General features: G+C 33.8%; 1 long non-coding RNA gene across 1 annotated transcript; it reads left to right on the top strand.

The window, feature by feature from the left end:
* Window positions 1–10,000: 10,000 nt before the first annotated feature.
* Window positions 10,001–11,584, top strand: LOC126667822 (uncharacterized). Its single transcript, XR_007638295.2, has 2 exons — window positions 10,001–10,137; window positions 11,324–11,584. It is a non-coding gene; the product is annotated as an uncharacterized LOC126667822 (long non-coding RNA).
* The last annotated feature ends 5,417 nt before the right edge of the window (window positions 11,585–17,001 follow it).

The raw sequence follows: 17,001 nt of genomic DNA, 5'->3' as shown, positions 1-17,001 counted from the left end.
TTTAATGAGTAAAAATCTCTCTATGAATCTGTTGGTGAGAGCAGTGTTTCTGAGTTAGGCTCTCAACCTAACTTGACACAACTTAAATGAGGCATTACCTAAGCCGTTGTCACTGTCCTTAACTTTTTTGTGACACTGATAGTAGAAAACCTCAATAAATAATTAAAGCGAGATTCAAGCAACATATGAGGGTAACGGGGACCTCAAGTTGTTGAAAGAGTGAACTAGTATCTATCATAACGAGGACTCGTTAGATGATGAAGATGAAATTGATATGTAAATGTGGTGGAAGCATAATGTTGTTCGCTTTCCAGTTTTCTCTAATATTTCCCCGAGATATCCTTGATGTTCCCATTTCCACCATGGAGTATGAGTCTACCTACAGTACTGGTGGCAGAGTATTCGATTGCATTAGGAGTGTTTTAACTCCTAAACTAGTGGAAGCTCTTATCTATGCACATCATAGTTGAGAGCATCAAATGCTCCTCTAGTTGTTGACAAATCTATTGAAGAGTTAAAAATATTTGAGCAAGGTTATGCACTTCAATCTGTCAACTCTACTTTTATCATTTTTAATTATATGCAGTCTGTCTTGTTCTGAACTTTTTATCTTAATGTTGTTGATCCAGAATTGTCAAATGTTGGTCCTCCTGCTACTTTAAACAAGCAAGTGCTGCTTTTTTTTACTGTTGGAAACATAAGCGATATTAACACTGTGTCGCAGTTATTGTTTTAGACCGTTATGTGGAAGTCAATTGCTAAACTGAAATGTCCATGTCATAGTCCCTTCTGAAACGAATCTGATTTGAATTTTGATAACGTCCTTGTCCCTTTTGAAACATCCAAACTGAGCAAACTGTTGTAGTAGAATCAAAACTAATGTAAGATGTATTACTATTTGTTTTTAAACTACTTACTTGGTTTTTAAAAGTATTTAGAAAGTGGTTGAGTTGTTTATGCTTTTAAACTACTTTTATCTTTTTTCAAAGCAGTGTTGATCTTATTAGAAACTGCATTGCTACTTTGCTATTCTATTCCTATGCTTTTAAACTTTACCATGATTTTATAAAATGCTCTTAAACTTCTCCTATGCTTTCAAACTTTTTAAGCTATCTATACTTGTTAAACTACGTTTATGCTTTCAAAATTGTTTGCAAATTTCTTTTTTTAGACAATGATGAATTTTTCACCACTTTCAGATTTTCTAATGTCTTCATAGGCAGAAAATGAAGTAATGAAATATTTTAGAGCCACAATATCATATATAATATGGTCGCATTATAAATAAAAAGAAAAGATCATACACTAAATCACTAAATTGTATTTTAAAATTTGTCTTCTTTTTGCAATGGTTTGTTGTCTTTAAATTCTAATTTTTGAACTTTACAGCAGCTTGAAGTTGCTAGCTTCTTCTCCTTCTGATGTGTTGCAGTTATACTCTACTCCGGTTCTACTCTGCCTTTCTACACCATCAGGTTATGGAGTGTTGGATTCATTTGTTAGATGTCACATAGTCAACTGATAATAATTTTTTTGATTATATCAGTTTAATAAAATATAAATTTTGATTACATATATGAGATAAGAGATGTAATTTTTTGCATATATTATTTGTATATTTGTGAAGTAAGAAATTTGACATTGGGAAATTTGTATTATGGGACATAAATTGTATAAATATACTTATAATATTATATGTTATCTGTAGTTCTTTGTATTTTGTTATGTTTGTTTTAAAAGGCCTATATTGAGGCTCAAATTAATGAGAAAAATTGAAAAATACCTAACTTATACAACAATAATTAGAGAATTACGGGGCTATCTTTTAAAATTGAAAAATACAATGTCCATCTTTTATTTTGCAAAATTAACTTTTCTAAATTAACAGAATACGAATCTCTATGAATAAGGTAAGTCTCACCTGAAAATCAAATCTTCTCCTACAATTTCTGTGAAAATCAAATTGTAAGATTACAATTAAAATCTTTCCAGAAATGAAGAATATAGATTTCGCTGCCATAGACGAAATCGTGCCGGCGCACAGATCATCGCCGGTTGAAAAAGTATGTGTAATAACTGAAATTTTTGAGGTATTACGTATAGTGCCACGAGGCATAATTGTAAAGATTAAGAACGAGAATATCAGATTAAGATTGGATAATAAGGACTTAGACCGAAGTGGGTCTATTGGAATTATCATAAAATAATAATTTTAATGGAAAATTATTTTGCGAGAAGTTGGATTTAATTGGGACTAAAGAAAATAAAATAAAATATTGGAAAGTCCCGAGCTAATAAATTTTACGATAGAAATCGTAAAATACAATTATGGAATGTAAGATTAAAATTCATAAAATTGGACGGAAATATTTTATTAAGTGGGATTTGGATATTCGGAAAAAGAAATTTAAATAAATAAATTATTGGACCCGGATCGATAAATAATACAACAAGGTTCATTATTTATCGTCAAAGAATATTTGCCAAAATTTCGTAACTTTACGAAATCGTATTAAAAGTAAGTATGTTGGTTAGAGTACCATTTAGTCCTTTGAGTTTGAAGGGAATTTAACCAATTAATGATGTCATTTGCTTCTTAAAGAAGGAGATTCAATTGACCTCCATCACTTGATCAATTAAGATCAAAACAAAAACCCAAACCCTCCATTTTTCTCTCTTGATGGCCGAATACTCCATCTCCCCCTAGGCTAAGAATTTCTCAACCAAATTCAAGAATTTTGGAGGCAAAATATTCATGGAGTAAAGAGTAACAAGGTAAGCTTAATAATTGTTAAGTTCCATGATTAGTTTTGATGGGATATTGATAGAAAAAGTTAGGGTTTTTGAAGCTATGAAAGTAACTTAGTATGTTTAATGATCATAAGGTACATGTGATGGATTTGGAGCTAAATTTTAAAGAATTGATGGTTGTTCTTGGAGGAGCAAGGTTCGGTCATCAACTTAAGAAATCAACTAAGGTATAATTTCTAGAACCATGAATATTTGATGGTGATATAGGCTGAGATTGATTGAAATTGTGATGTTTAAAGCTGAATTATAAACTGTCATAAAAAGCTGTCAAGGTGTCATGTTTGAGCTCGGTTTTGGAAGTGTTAGGGTCGGATATGGTGGCTGTAAAGTGGTCCGATGGGTAGCCAGAGTGTCGGAATACACGGTGGAGGAGTTGGTTCTGCTCAGGCGAGCAGAACCAGTCTGCTCCGGTGAGCAGAAACCGACTGCTCACCAGAGCAGACAACCCTGTTTCTGGGCAGATTCTGCCCAGAAACAGGGCAGTCCAGGGGACTGTTTTCAACAGTCCCCAGCCAGCCATTGGAACGTCGAAAGTGGTTTGGTCCTTCATGAAAGTTGTAGTCGGGATGTTGATGAGTAAGAATGCACAATTAGTTTGGTCATTGGCTGTTTGTAAGCATGTCGTTTATCGGTCCAAAGTCGACTAGTTAGTCACTTTGGAAAAATAATTAACTTTAAGGAAAAATTATAAGAAAAAATAAATTTGATAGTCGGAGGTGTAAAGTATGAATTATCGAAGTTAAAAAGGATATCGACTTCGGAAAAGTCGGATTAAAAATGAGGTAGACGCATTTAAAGTTAAGTGGAAATTATGAGTTAAAGAAATGAGTTAAAACATGTTTAAGGAGCAAACTTTGAAATAAGATTGTGAGCTAACGGAATGTCGGAATGAGTTGATTTTGGTGTCGTTTTGTTCGTTATAATATTGAGAATGAAAGTGCGGAATAGCTGCTGCCATAATAGTGGCAGAACAGCAGCAGAATGGGCTGCAAACACAGCAGCCCATAAGGCTAAATTCTGCAATCCATAAGACTAGTCCGAGGTAGCAACTTCCAAACTAGTTTCCGACACTTCCGAACGCTAATTTCAAACCAAGGTCTCAACGGAAGTTGTAGACGACATTCCAAACTTTAGGAATGTCATTTTTATTTAGAGTTTGGACAATTCTAAGTAACAGTTTTAATAGCTCAAAATTGGTCGAAAAACATTAATTAAAAAGGGAAGATTAAGAAGCTATTTTTGAGTAAGATTTTGGAGACTTTAGAGATGTCGAAGGAAGTTTGAGTCTAAATGAAAGTCGTAGACGGTGTTGTGGACTATAGATATGTTCAATTTATTTAGAATACGGGCTATTTTAAGTAAGCATTTTCAATAGCCGAAGTTGGCTAGAAACATAATTTTGGATAAGTTAATAATAGCTAGAATTTTATTAATTCTTGCTATTATTATATTTGCATAGACTCGACGAAGCGACTATCGATAAGGCTCGAGGCAAACGGATCGAAATATCGTCATGCTTATTTGAAGAATTTGGATAGCAAGTGGTGAGTACACTTTAAATTACTCGCTAATATTCATAAAGCTACGTATTTTAATACGAAAAGCTATATGAATATTTATATATTTGAAATGTTTGTTTTTAAAATGTATACGTATGTATGCTTTGAAAATGATGTTTTATCGTAATGTGTTATTTTGATAATAACATAAATGTTTAGACACCGGGGATGGGTAAAGTAAAATGACATGAATCGAATCAAATATGAATAAGGAAATATAGTACATTCCGATATGTACTATCAAACATAATAAATACCCATACGTGCGTGTGTTATAGATGTATGCTTGTAGATGTAATGTGCATGCCATGGTCCATAAAGGATCAATATAACATAACGAGAAATACAAAATCAACTAGTAAACGTAAAATGAGAATTGTACTATGGTACACCCAATAATAAGAACTGAGATACAAGGTTGAACTCGATAGAATTATCCCGGAACCTGTATCTCATCCATTCTCGATGATAATCCTCGGAACTCATACGTAATAAAAAGTAAGTGTGATACATCGAGAATCAATACGAAACAAGATCGAGACACTATGTGAACAAACACTCCTATTAAATGTCAATAGGAATCATATGAATCGACAATTAAGTCAAAAGACCTGCAGGGTGCAGAGTCCGAATGTAGACACGAAGGTAACTCGGTTGAACTATCTCGGGACCCGTGTCTAAGGAGTAACTCGGTTGAATTATCTCGGGACTCCTATCGATCGTTTGGGATTGAGAAATGGTATAAGTAACTCGGTTGAATTATCTCGGGACTGTACCATATGGTTGAAGGTAACTCGGTTGAACTATCTCGGGACCCAACCATAAGGATCAAGTCACAAGAGACTTGCCAATGATTTAATTCGACTTAGAATCATGATGATATAAACTAAGATTTAAGATTCTGTTGAAAACTAATGCAACAAAACGAGAAAGAAAAATATCAACACCATAATAAGAAATCGAAGATGCCAAATACGTATAAACTATAAGTTTATGAAATAAACAAAGATTTATGAAGGAAAGTAAATAAAGTATGCAATATGATTTCAAAAGAGTATTTTCTATATATAAAATGGGTTTTCAAATGTTTTAACCCTTTATGTGATATTGCGTGTAATTTGGTGAACTCACTCAGTTTTATACTGACCCCGTTGCTCCTCCCATTTTTCAGGGATGGTATGATATGATTTGAAGAGTTAAGCTTCCGAAGTTTTAATTCTCGGAAGTCATTTGTATAAGAAGAAAAAGAAGGTTTTCATTCTAGCGGTCCGCAGTAGTCTAGATATTTTAACTAGAATTTTGTATAACGTGTTTTTAACTCTGATATTATTTGTAAATGGGGTCACATGTATTTTAATATATGAAATATGTTTTGATTTGCGAAAAAAATTTACACAGGTTTTTAGGCTTGCTACGGGATTTGGAGCTACCACTCCCATTCCCTAGCGCCGGTCGCGGCTCATAAATTTGGGTCGTGACAAAGGTGGTATCAGAGCAATGGTTTAGTGTTCCTAGGCCATTGTTCTTTTATGATTGAAGTATAGGAAAGTGTCGATCAATATATAGGAACTACTGCGGATTATAGGAATATCCAGTCATGTCTTTTGAACGTTATCATCTTTTTCATCGATTTTTCAATCATTTTACAAAGACGTCCCCTCCTATATGTGCTATTAGGGTCAAGTTAGGAATGTGCATGAGCACAATTTATGTTTTGTGTTTACTCGAGTAAGCAATACGCTTTCGAGTATATATAGTCTGCGAAGAGTTATATACTCTCGAGACTCATATGATAGAAGAATGTTGTTATGGACTATGATTGAATTGATTGATTGGATATTATATGATTGATGAATAAGATAGGTATTGTTTTGCGCCGCGATCACTCAGGAGAGTGATATGCTCACAGGTATGTAAGCCTGTGATAGTTTATACGATACATGAAATTTATATATGGTAATCGATTGTTATGAATAGAAATAGTTTCTTATGATTCAATGATGTAAAGTTTCCTAAGTCTATGCTGAGCGAAATGCTCGCAAGACTTAAGAAAGGCGACATAGTCGGATTTATGGGAAAGATAGATAAGGGAAAGCATTCAAAAGGGCTAGCAATATTAGTTTGTCGTCGGAACAAGGAAGTTCCAACTATGCAAGTTTCATACACTCGCTATGCGATAGGAGATGCTCGAGTAGCTATCAATCTAGGACATACATATGTCTGCAAATGTTGACAACAAGGTTACCACGTGAAGGAATGCCCACATCCCGAGTAGTACGATACCACGGGCATCACGAACAACTGTTTTCCTTAAAGACGGAGTTTGTCGCAACGATTTCTAGTTAGACACAACCAATAGACCGTATAGTAGAAGCGACGCTAGAAGCTCAATAGCGATTAAATCTTTTGAGCTAGTCTAGTGTAAACATGAATGCTTAGGACGTACTTTTCAAACGACGTCGGAAGCAGACGGATAGAACTACATCTTTTCATATGCAAAAGATGTATATAGATTGCGAACGATAGAACGATAATCGATAGATAGTGCAGAGTCTTATGTCGAGAAAAAACTTACGTAAATCCCGTTTTATGAAAAGAAAAGTATTTGATCGAAATAAAATGTTTTGAAAAGACATAATTGTGCCCGGACACGAATCATAAAAACATCGCATTGACACGAATAGAATTGCATCACTACATTCATATTGCAGTCACTAATAGGACATGCATCATATACATTGTGTATGTTTGAAAATGAAAAAGAGGAGTGTCATTGCAACTCTTGTGATGAGAGAAGTCATCACACCGGCGCACAATTATGACATGATTTGAGAAATGAAAAGTATCGTGATTTTAAACGGATGAGTTTTCTGACGTAAGTAAGCTCAGACAGAGACTCTGTATATAGAGGCATAGAACAAGACTGATCACCTTGTTAGGCCTATATGAAAACATACGTATGTAACACGACAAGTATATAGAATGACGAGTAGTGTAATGCGAATCGCAATATATCGAGATTTGGATTGCAAATCTCTAAAGCGGTCTTGTATATTAAATACAAAAACAACGACGCTACTTTACAAACATGTAAAGTGATAGCGGCCACGTTTAAACTCGAAGAACGTTTACCTCTAGGATGAGGAAATCAAACATAGAAGTTAGTTACGTCAGGGGATAAGAACCCTACGAACAAACATATGTTGTTCAGAAAGGTCGAATAAAGAGAATTGATTCATAATAGTTATGAATCAAGAAATAATAAGATGGTTAGGATTGTTAGCATAAGAAGTTACTCGATAAGTATATCGAGATGACCGTATAAACCTAATTGTAAAGTCAACAGTTAGTGAATAACTAATCAGAGTATCGCAGTGGAAGTGTGGAAGGAAGTGAATGATAAGGTTTGAACAAGGATTGGTTAAGTGATATTAGGAGATTATGAAAATTCGAGGACGAATTTTTGTAAGGGGGGAAGATTGTAATAACTGAAATTTTTGAGGTATTACGTATAGTGCCACGAGGCATAATTGTAAAGATTAAGAACGAGAATATCAGATTAAGATTGGATAATAAGGACTTAGACCGAAGTGGGTCTATTGGAATTATCATAAAATAATAATTTTAATGGAAAATTATTTTGCGAGAAGTTGGATTTAATTGGGACTAAAGAAAATAAAATAAAATATTGGAAAGTCCCGAGCTAATAAATTTTACGATAGAAATCGTAAAATACAATTATGGAATGTAAGATTAAAATTCATAAAATTGGACGGAAATATTTTATTAAGTGGGATTTGGATATTCGGAAAAAGAAATTTAAATAAATAAATTATTGGACCCGGATCGATAAATAATACAACAAGGTTCATTATTTATCGTCAAAGAATATTTGCCAAAATTTCGTAACTTTACGAAATCGTATTAAAAGTAAGTACGTTGGTTAGAGTACCATTTAGTCCTTTGAGTTTGAAGGGAATTTAACCAATTAATGATGTCATTTGCTTCTTAAAGAAGGAGATTCAATTGACCTCCATCACTTGATCAATTAAGATCAAAACAAAAACCCAAACCCTCCATTTTTCTCTCTTGATGGCCGAATACTCCATCTCCCCCTAGGCTAAGAATTTCTCAACCAAATTCAAGAATTTTGGAGGCAAAATATTCATGGAGTAAAGAGTAACAAGGTAAGCTTAATAATTGTTAAGTTCCATGATTAGTTTTGATGGGATATTGATAGAAAAAGTTAGGGTTTTTGAAGCTATGAAAGTAACTTAGTATGTTTAATGATCATAAGGTACATGTGATGGATTTGGAGCTAAATTTTAAAGAATTGATGGTTGTTCTTGGAGGAGCAAGGTTCGGTCATCAACTTAAGAAATCAACTAAGGTATAATTTCTAGAACCATGAATATTTGATGGTGATATAGGCTGAGATTGATTGAAATTGTGATGTTTAAAGCTGAATTATAAACTGTCATAAAAAGCTGTCAAGGTGTCATGTTTGAGCTCGGTTTTGGAAGTGTTAGGGTCGGATATGGTGGTTGTAAAGTGGTCCGATGGGTAGCCAGAGTGTCGGAATACACGGTGGAGGAGTTGGTTCTGCTCAGGCGAGCAGAACCAGTCTGCTCCGGTGAGCAGAAACCGACTGCTCACCAGAGCAGACAACCCTGTTTCTGGGCAGATTCTGCCCAGAAACAGGGCAGTCCAGGGGACTGTTTTCAACAGTCCCCAGCCAGCCATTGGAACGTCGAAAGTTGTTTGGTCCTTCATGAAAGTTGTAGTCGGGATGTTGATGAGTAAGAATGCACAATTAGTTTGGTCATTGGCTGTTTGTAAGCATGTCGTTTATCGGTCCAAAGTCGACTAGTTAGTCACTTTGGAAAAATAATTAACTTTAAGGAAAAATTATAAGAAAAAATAAATTTGATAGTCGGAGGTGTAAAGTATGAATTATCGAAGTTAAAAAGGATATCGACTTCGGAAAAGTCGGATTAAAAATGAGGTAGACGCATTTAAAGTTAAGTGGAAATTATGAGTTAAAGAAATGAGTTAAAACATGTTTAAGGAGCAAACTTTGAAATAAGATTGTGAGCTAACGGAATGTCGGAATGAGTTGATTTTGGTGTCGTTTTGTTCGTTATAATATTGAGAATGAAAGTGCGGAATAGCTGCTGCCATAATAGTGGCAGAACAGCAGCAGAATGGGCTGCAAACACAGCAGCCCATAAGGCTAAATTCTGCAATCCATAAGACTAGTCTGAGGTAGCAACTTCCAAACTAGTTTCCGACACTTCCGAACGCTAATTTCAAACCAAGGTCTCAACGGAAGTTGTAGACGACATTCCAAACTTTAGGAATGTCATTTTTATTTAGAGTTTGGACAATTCTAAGTAACAGTTTTAATAGCTCAAAATTGGTCGAAAAACATTAATTAAAAAGGGAAGATTAAGAAGCTATTTTTGAGTAAGATTTTGGAGACTTTAGAGATGTCGAAGGAAGTTTGAGTCTAAATGAAAGTCGTAGACGGTGTTGTGGACTATAGATATGTTCAATTTATTTAGAATACGGGCTATTTTAAGTAAGCATTTTCAATAGCCGAAGTTGGCTAGAAAGATAATTTTGGATAAGTTAATAATAGCTAGAATTTTATTAATTCTTGCTATTATTATATTTGCATAGACTCGACGAAGCGACTATCGATAAGGCTCGAGGCAAACGGATCGAAATATCGTCATGCTTATTTGAAGAATTTGGATAGCAAGTGGTGAGTACACTTTAAATTACTCGCTAATATTCATAAAGCTACGTATTTTAATACGAAAAGCTATATGAATATTTATATATTTGAAATGTTTGTTTTTAAAATGTATACGTATGTATGCTTTGAAAATGATGTTTTATCGTAATGTGTTATTTTGATAATAACATAAATGTTTAGACACCGGGGATGGGTAAAGTAAAATGACATGAATCGAATCAAATATGAATAAGGAAATATAGTACATTCCGATATGTACTATCAAACATAATAAATACCCATACGTGCGTGTGTTATAGATGTATGCTTGTAGATGTAATGTGCATGCCATGGTCCATAAAGGATCAATATAACATAACGAGAAATACAAAATCAACTAGTAAACGTAAAATGAGAATTGTACTATGGTACACCCAATAATAAGAACTGAGATACAAGGTTGAACTCGATAGAATTATCCCGGAACCTGTATCTCATCCATTCTCGATGATAATCCTCGGAACTCATACGTAATAAAAAGTAAGTGTGATACATCGAGAATCAATACGAAACAAGATCGAGACACTATGTGAACAAACACTCCTATTAAATGTCAATAGGAATCATATGAATCGACAATTAAGTCAAAAGACCTGCAGGGTGCAGAGTCCGAATGTAGACACGAAGGTAACTCGGTTGAACTATCTCGGGACCCGTGTCTAAGGAGTAACTCGGTTGAATTATCTCGGGACTCCTATCGATCGTTTGGGATTGAGAAATGGTACAAGTAACTCGGTTGAATTATCTCGGGACTGTACCATATGGTTGAAGGTAACTCGGTTGAACTATCTCGGGACCCAACCATAAGGATCAAGTCACAAGAGACTTGCCAATGATTTAATTCGACTTAGAATCATGATGATATAAACTAAGATTTAAGATTCTGTTGAAAACTAATGCAACAAAACGAGAAAGAAAAATATCAACACCATAATAAGAAATCGAAGATGCCAAATACGTATAAACTATAAGTTTATGAAATAAACAAAGATTTATGAAGGAAAGTAAATAAAGTATGCAATATGATTTCAAAAGAGTATTTTCTATATATAAAATGGGTTTTCAAATGTTTTAACCCTTTATGTGATATTGCGTGTAATTTGGTGAACTCACTCAGTTTTATACTGACCCCGTTGCTCCTCCCATTTTTCAGGGATGGTATGATATGATTTGAAGAGTTAAGCTTCCGAAGTTTTAATTCTCGGAAGTCATTTGTATAAGAAGAAAAAGAAGGTTTTCATTCTAGCGGTCCGCAGTAGTCTAGATATTTTAACTAGAATTTTGTATAACGCGTTTTTAACTCTGATATTATTTGTAAATGGGGTCACATGTATTTTAATATATGAAATATGTTTTGATTTGCGAAAAAAATTTACACAGGTTTTTAGGCTTGCTACGGGATTTGGAGCTACCACTCCCATTCCCTAGCGCCGGTCGCGGCTCATAAATTTGGGTCGTGAAAGTATGTTTGCCTCCGATTCCGAGAAACCATCGTTGTCGCTGCCGCTTAGAGGAACACTATTGACGCTATAGAGAAAAACTAGTGCCGCCATGAGTGAAATAGAGAGCCGCCATTATTGGAGATTCTGATTTGATTTTATGTTGTATTTATGGCTGCCAAAGGTCTTAGATCTAAAGATGAATGAAACGATAATGTTTTGGCTAATGTTCTTGAGGAAGAAGAACAGACCCCGGGTCTGTTTTTTTTTTTCAAAAAAAAAATTAAAAAAAATTAATTTATTTTTGTTAAAAATATTAATTTAAGGGTTAATTTGTTGTATGTAATGAAATTTGTGGGTTAATTTGTGATATAAAGTTTTAAATTAAAGGGATTAATTTTTATTTTTTTAATTATTAGGTATTAATTTAAAATGTTTAAAAACAATAAGGACCATTTTAAATTTTTTTTTATCAAAAACCACCTTAGAAAACCGAAACCACCATCAAAACCGGAGAGTGTATCTCACTCTCTTTGGTGAGAGTGGGGGGGGGGGGTTTGTACCATTTTTTACAAATTCAGGGTAAAAGTGATCCCGTTTTGTTAATTTGGACGTTTTTGATACTTTGTGCCAAGTTCAGGGGGTAAAGTGATCCTTTGTTTAAAAAAGGAGTTACTGAGGTGTTTGAAGAAAGCATCGTCGGTGGTGGTCTGATTTTGATGTTGCACTCTTAGTGTTTGGAGAAATGCTTATGAGTATCTGTATTGTTTTTGGTGTTGGTTAACCAATGGTTAATTTTGAGTAAACTGTTGGTTAACTTATTGGTAAACTTGAATTGTGTATTTTAAATATATCGTTAGTAAATTGTTGGTGAACTTGAATTGTGTATTTTAAACAAATTGTACCTTTTAAAAAAATTATTAATTTTACTTTTAGTCGCTAATAAATATATAGTATATTAACTAGTTATCCAAGGGTCAACCGAACGATAACCAACTATATACTGAATGATTAAATTGTTGGTAAACTTGAATTGTGTATTTTAAACATACCTTTTAAAATAAATTATTAATTTTATTTTTAGTACTCCATTAGTGAACTGTGAGTAAAACGATAATATAATTTATATATTAATTAGTTATCCAATGGTCAACCAAACAATAACCAACTATATACTTAAACCAGTTCATTAGTGTTTGAAAAGTTAACCAAAAGCTAACCAAATATTATACATACTATTAAACGATTTATTTATTGGTTTACCAATATAATACCAACTATACAATTGATAGTATAAAAGAATATTTAATTTAATAAAATATAATACAATAGAAAAAAACAAAATTCATCAACACTTTATTATACCAAATAATAATCAACTGTGTGCTAAAAAATTTTGAATTAGTTAACACATAATTTAGCTAATTAAAGTTCTTTCTATAATAAAGACATATAGCTAATAAACTCAAAATACATTACAATCTGAACTCAACACTATATAGCAATTTCTGGCAATAATGGTTAACTAATAACAAAATAAAATTCAACAACAGTTTACTAACGATTGTATTAATGATATATTCAAAATAAATTTTATTACAAGTTAACCATTGATTTACCCAATATTATCTATTGGTTAATCGATACCCAAAAACATTACAGGTATCAAATATATATTCTCACAAGCATTTCTTCAAACATTAAGAGTGCAGGCTGTTCAACACCAAAAAATCGAACCACCACAACATCACCATCGTCGTACACAAAAGAAAAACAAAAAATGACTGAAACGAGATGACGACAATACAACGGATTTGAAACTGAAACGGAAAAGAACGGCGGTGGCAATAAGTTAGATGGGGGAAAATGTCAAATTCTTAAGCACGTTTCTAACTCCTTCTCCACTGCCGCCAATTGGTCCGGTTATAGCCAGAGCACCATCGCTGTCGTTTGGAGGAGCGGTTCGTCACTTTCTTATAGAGGAATACTCACTGTCGAAGCGGTTCAGTGTTTTCTCCTTTCCCTTCAGTTGCCGTTTTATTTGAGAAGAAATAGAATCAGAAGAAAAATGCCAAATTCTTGAGTCTGACCTAAGATTTTGAATGAAGATAAACACGCCGAAAATTTTGGCACAATCTAGACGCACAAATCTTACCAATCACCAGAGATCGTATTCTTCCAATTTCAAAAGTATAAAAATATAAAGAGAAAAGTTAAATTTCTAAATTAGAAAGTTTGTATTGTATATTTTAATTTTAAAAGTGTTGGGCGTATTTATCTAAATAAGTTGGGTAATTAACGTGTTTTCTCTAATTAACTCCAAATTAAAATACTAAAGCAAATCGAAAACGACCGACAAAATTCGATTAAAAATTATTCAGTTTTAGCTTTGAAAGTTATCAGTTTGATTTTTACATTATCCTGCACCATCGATTTTCCTATACTCATAACCGAACTGACCGATGCACACTTCTATAAGTACTTGCCAGTATCTTTTTCTTTAAAATAAGAGTTAATTGCAAATTAAATCACGAACTTTACCCTTATTTGCAATTACAACATGAACTTTTAAACTTGACAATGTCAGTAACCAACCAACTTGTCACGACCCGATTTCCGCTTAGAAACTCGTGTCGAGACCGGCGCTAGGGAATGGGAATGGTTGTTCCGAAACCCGTAGCAAGCCTAGGAAAACAGTAAAAACTTTTCGCGTTTTGAAAACATAAAAGGTCTCAATTTCTTTTCGCAAGTATTTGAAAACCTTCGAATAAACGTGTAATCAAAACCATGCAATCGCATTTATGGACTCAGGGTAATACATGTATACTGCACACACCTTGACACAACCCTGTCCAAAAACAATGCCAGCGGTGCAAACCAGTTATCACGTCAAGTAACTGGTTTAAGCATGCCACTTAATTAATCACAAAACTTTTATCAAAACCAGGTTTCTTATAAACAACTGGCAAAAGCCCTTTTTATAAAAACATGCTTTTGTCCCAAAATGATACTGACAGTAGTTTCATATCAGAGTTTAAGCATTTACAATTGAACTACTGTTCGGAGCTAGAACTACTCTGCAGCTCTAGAGTGACCTTTATTTAGTTACAACTTCCAGAGAAAGAATTGGAAGTCTTGTCACGTCAAAATATCATTTACCTGTGAAAAGGGAAATCAACGGGGGTCAAATATGAGTGAATTCACATAGTTACTCAAGCATATTAATAAAAGCAGAAATCGCATGTAAACACACTTTGTGCAGCCAAATAACCGATCCAAATGAAACCCTAAGAGAAACCCCATTTGGTTAACTGTGATTAATGTCACAGTTCGTGCTCTCTTGTTTAACACAGGATGAAATGTGAACTCACGTTATCACAATCATCTTATCTCTGTGTAAGGTTTGTTGGGCCGTAAATTAAATTACTGGCTCCCCAGGATAACCTGTTAGGTCTTGGCCGCTTTGCAAGCATCTGGCCAAAGAACCCAACTAGTATACAATGCAATGTTTTATTAATACCGGTGATCACACAGTTCTATTGTTGCCCAATAGATAGCACGTTCCAGTGGATCTATATATTGGTTTCAAATCGACTCTATGCAATGCAATTTCAAACACATTTTTAGTTATAAATGTTTTGGCATTAATATTCAAAAGTAAATATGCGAACTCACAAAACCGTTATCCACAAAACAGTTCTCGGTCACCCTCTACTCTCCTTATTCGGTAACTTGCTTGCTCGTCGGATCTAGTTAGAAAACAATCATTAAACACAATTGAAATATGAATTCTAACTCTATATAATAGACTATACTAACATTACTAGATATATATAACATATCTAGTCTAAATTCAATCTTAATCTCAACTCATAGTCCTCTAACTATTAATCACTTTGATTAATAGAGAATCTAATTAAAATGTCTCTAAGTTTTAATTAATCGAACTTCCTTACACGTCCAAGTTCTTTTTAGTCCTTATTGAACGTACCGTTCAAAATAATTCAAAACTCGTTGGTTCGGAACCCGACGTGCGAAAGCACGTTGGAAACACGCGGTGGCGCGAGGCCCTGTGCGCCCGCACAGTGTCCCTGTGCGTCCGCACAGGTGACTGTGCGATCCCACAGTCTCATAGAGACTGTGCGCTCGTACAGTCGGGCTGTGCGTGCGCACAGCCTAGGCTATGCGTCCGAACAGTGGCTGTGCCGCACAGCCACGGGAACCCCGTTCCCGGGCCGATTTTCGTCGAGCTAAACCCATTTTTCGATCCAAAACGCATATACAAATACCAATCTATCCATTTTCACTATCGGAACGTAAAATCATTACGTATACGTTCGATTCGATACGGTAACCGTTATATATTCGAATATAATCCATTTTCTATATATCCAAATTCAAAATAGCGGTTATAACTTCGATTATTAATGGATTACCGAAGAAATTTGAGTTAAAAACGAGAAATTGGATCGAAACCATCGAACCTACCATCGCGTGCCGTCGTCGTCGTTCTCTCTGCACCTAAACCTAATGTTTTAGGTTCTGCAACTAATAAACATTTCATTTGAAATGTTTATAATATATAGTTTGGTTAAATTTCAAACTAGCCCCTAGGTATTCACGCGTTACTTTAACCCAAATTATTAAATATTCGTCCGTAACTAAAACGGACAACGAACTCCAAATTTTATGAAATTTTAACCACGAATTCCATAATTCGTAATTAGAATAAAAACGTAATTTTTATTCTCACGAGACTTATATTTTATCTTTAATAAATCATTAAAGATTTATTAGGGCTAAAATAGACCCACTTAATAAAATTTCTATCTCCAAATTCTATAAAATTTTAGGGGTAACTTTCTAAAAATATCTCGTGAATATTGACTCCAAAAATATTCACACGGAACTTATAAATTATTCTATTTTAATTTATAAGCATTTCTTAATTCCCGTTAATTAAAATATAAATATCCAAATTTTATATTTTAACTTCTATAACTATTTTATATTTCTGGAGATACTATAAATTAAATTTATCCTTAAATTTAATTTACGTTCTCCCGGTCCCATAAATTATTCCTTACGTGGAATAATTTAATCCTTCAATTTTACGGGGTATTACACAACTTTTATTTTTTGGCAAATTGATACACCGACCAATCATGCAACAACACGTGGCGGTACATTATAATGTCCATGTCAGTTATTTTTTTAGATCGGTGTACCAATTTACCAAAAAATAAAAGTTGGTTACTAATATTGATAAGTTTTAAACTTCGTATTCTAATTTCAAATTAGGTAAAGTTCGTAATTTAATTTGTAATTAACCCTTAAAACAATGATCAAGAGGCTTAAATGAGATGACAATAACCATAACTTTTTAAAAGAA

The sequence above is a fragment of the Mercurialis annua genome, linkage group LG2 (genome assembly GCF_937616625.2).
Source record: "Mercurialis annua linkage group LG2, ddMerAnnu1.2, whole genome shotgun sequence".
In the NCBI taxonomy this organism is placed as follows: Eukaryota; Viridiplantae; Streptophyta; class Magnoliopsida; order Malpighiales; family Euphorbiaceae; genus Mercurialis; species Mercurialis annua.
Note: the sequence above shows the minus strand (reverse complement) of the source record. Positions and strands in the feature narration are given on the sequence as shown.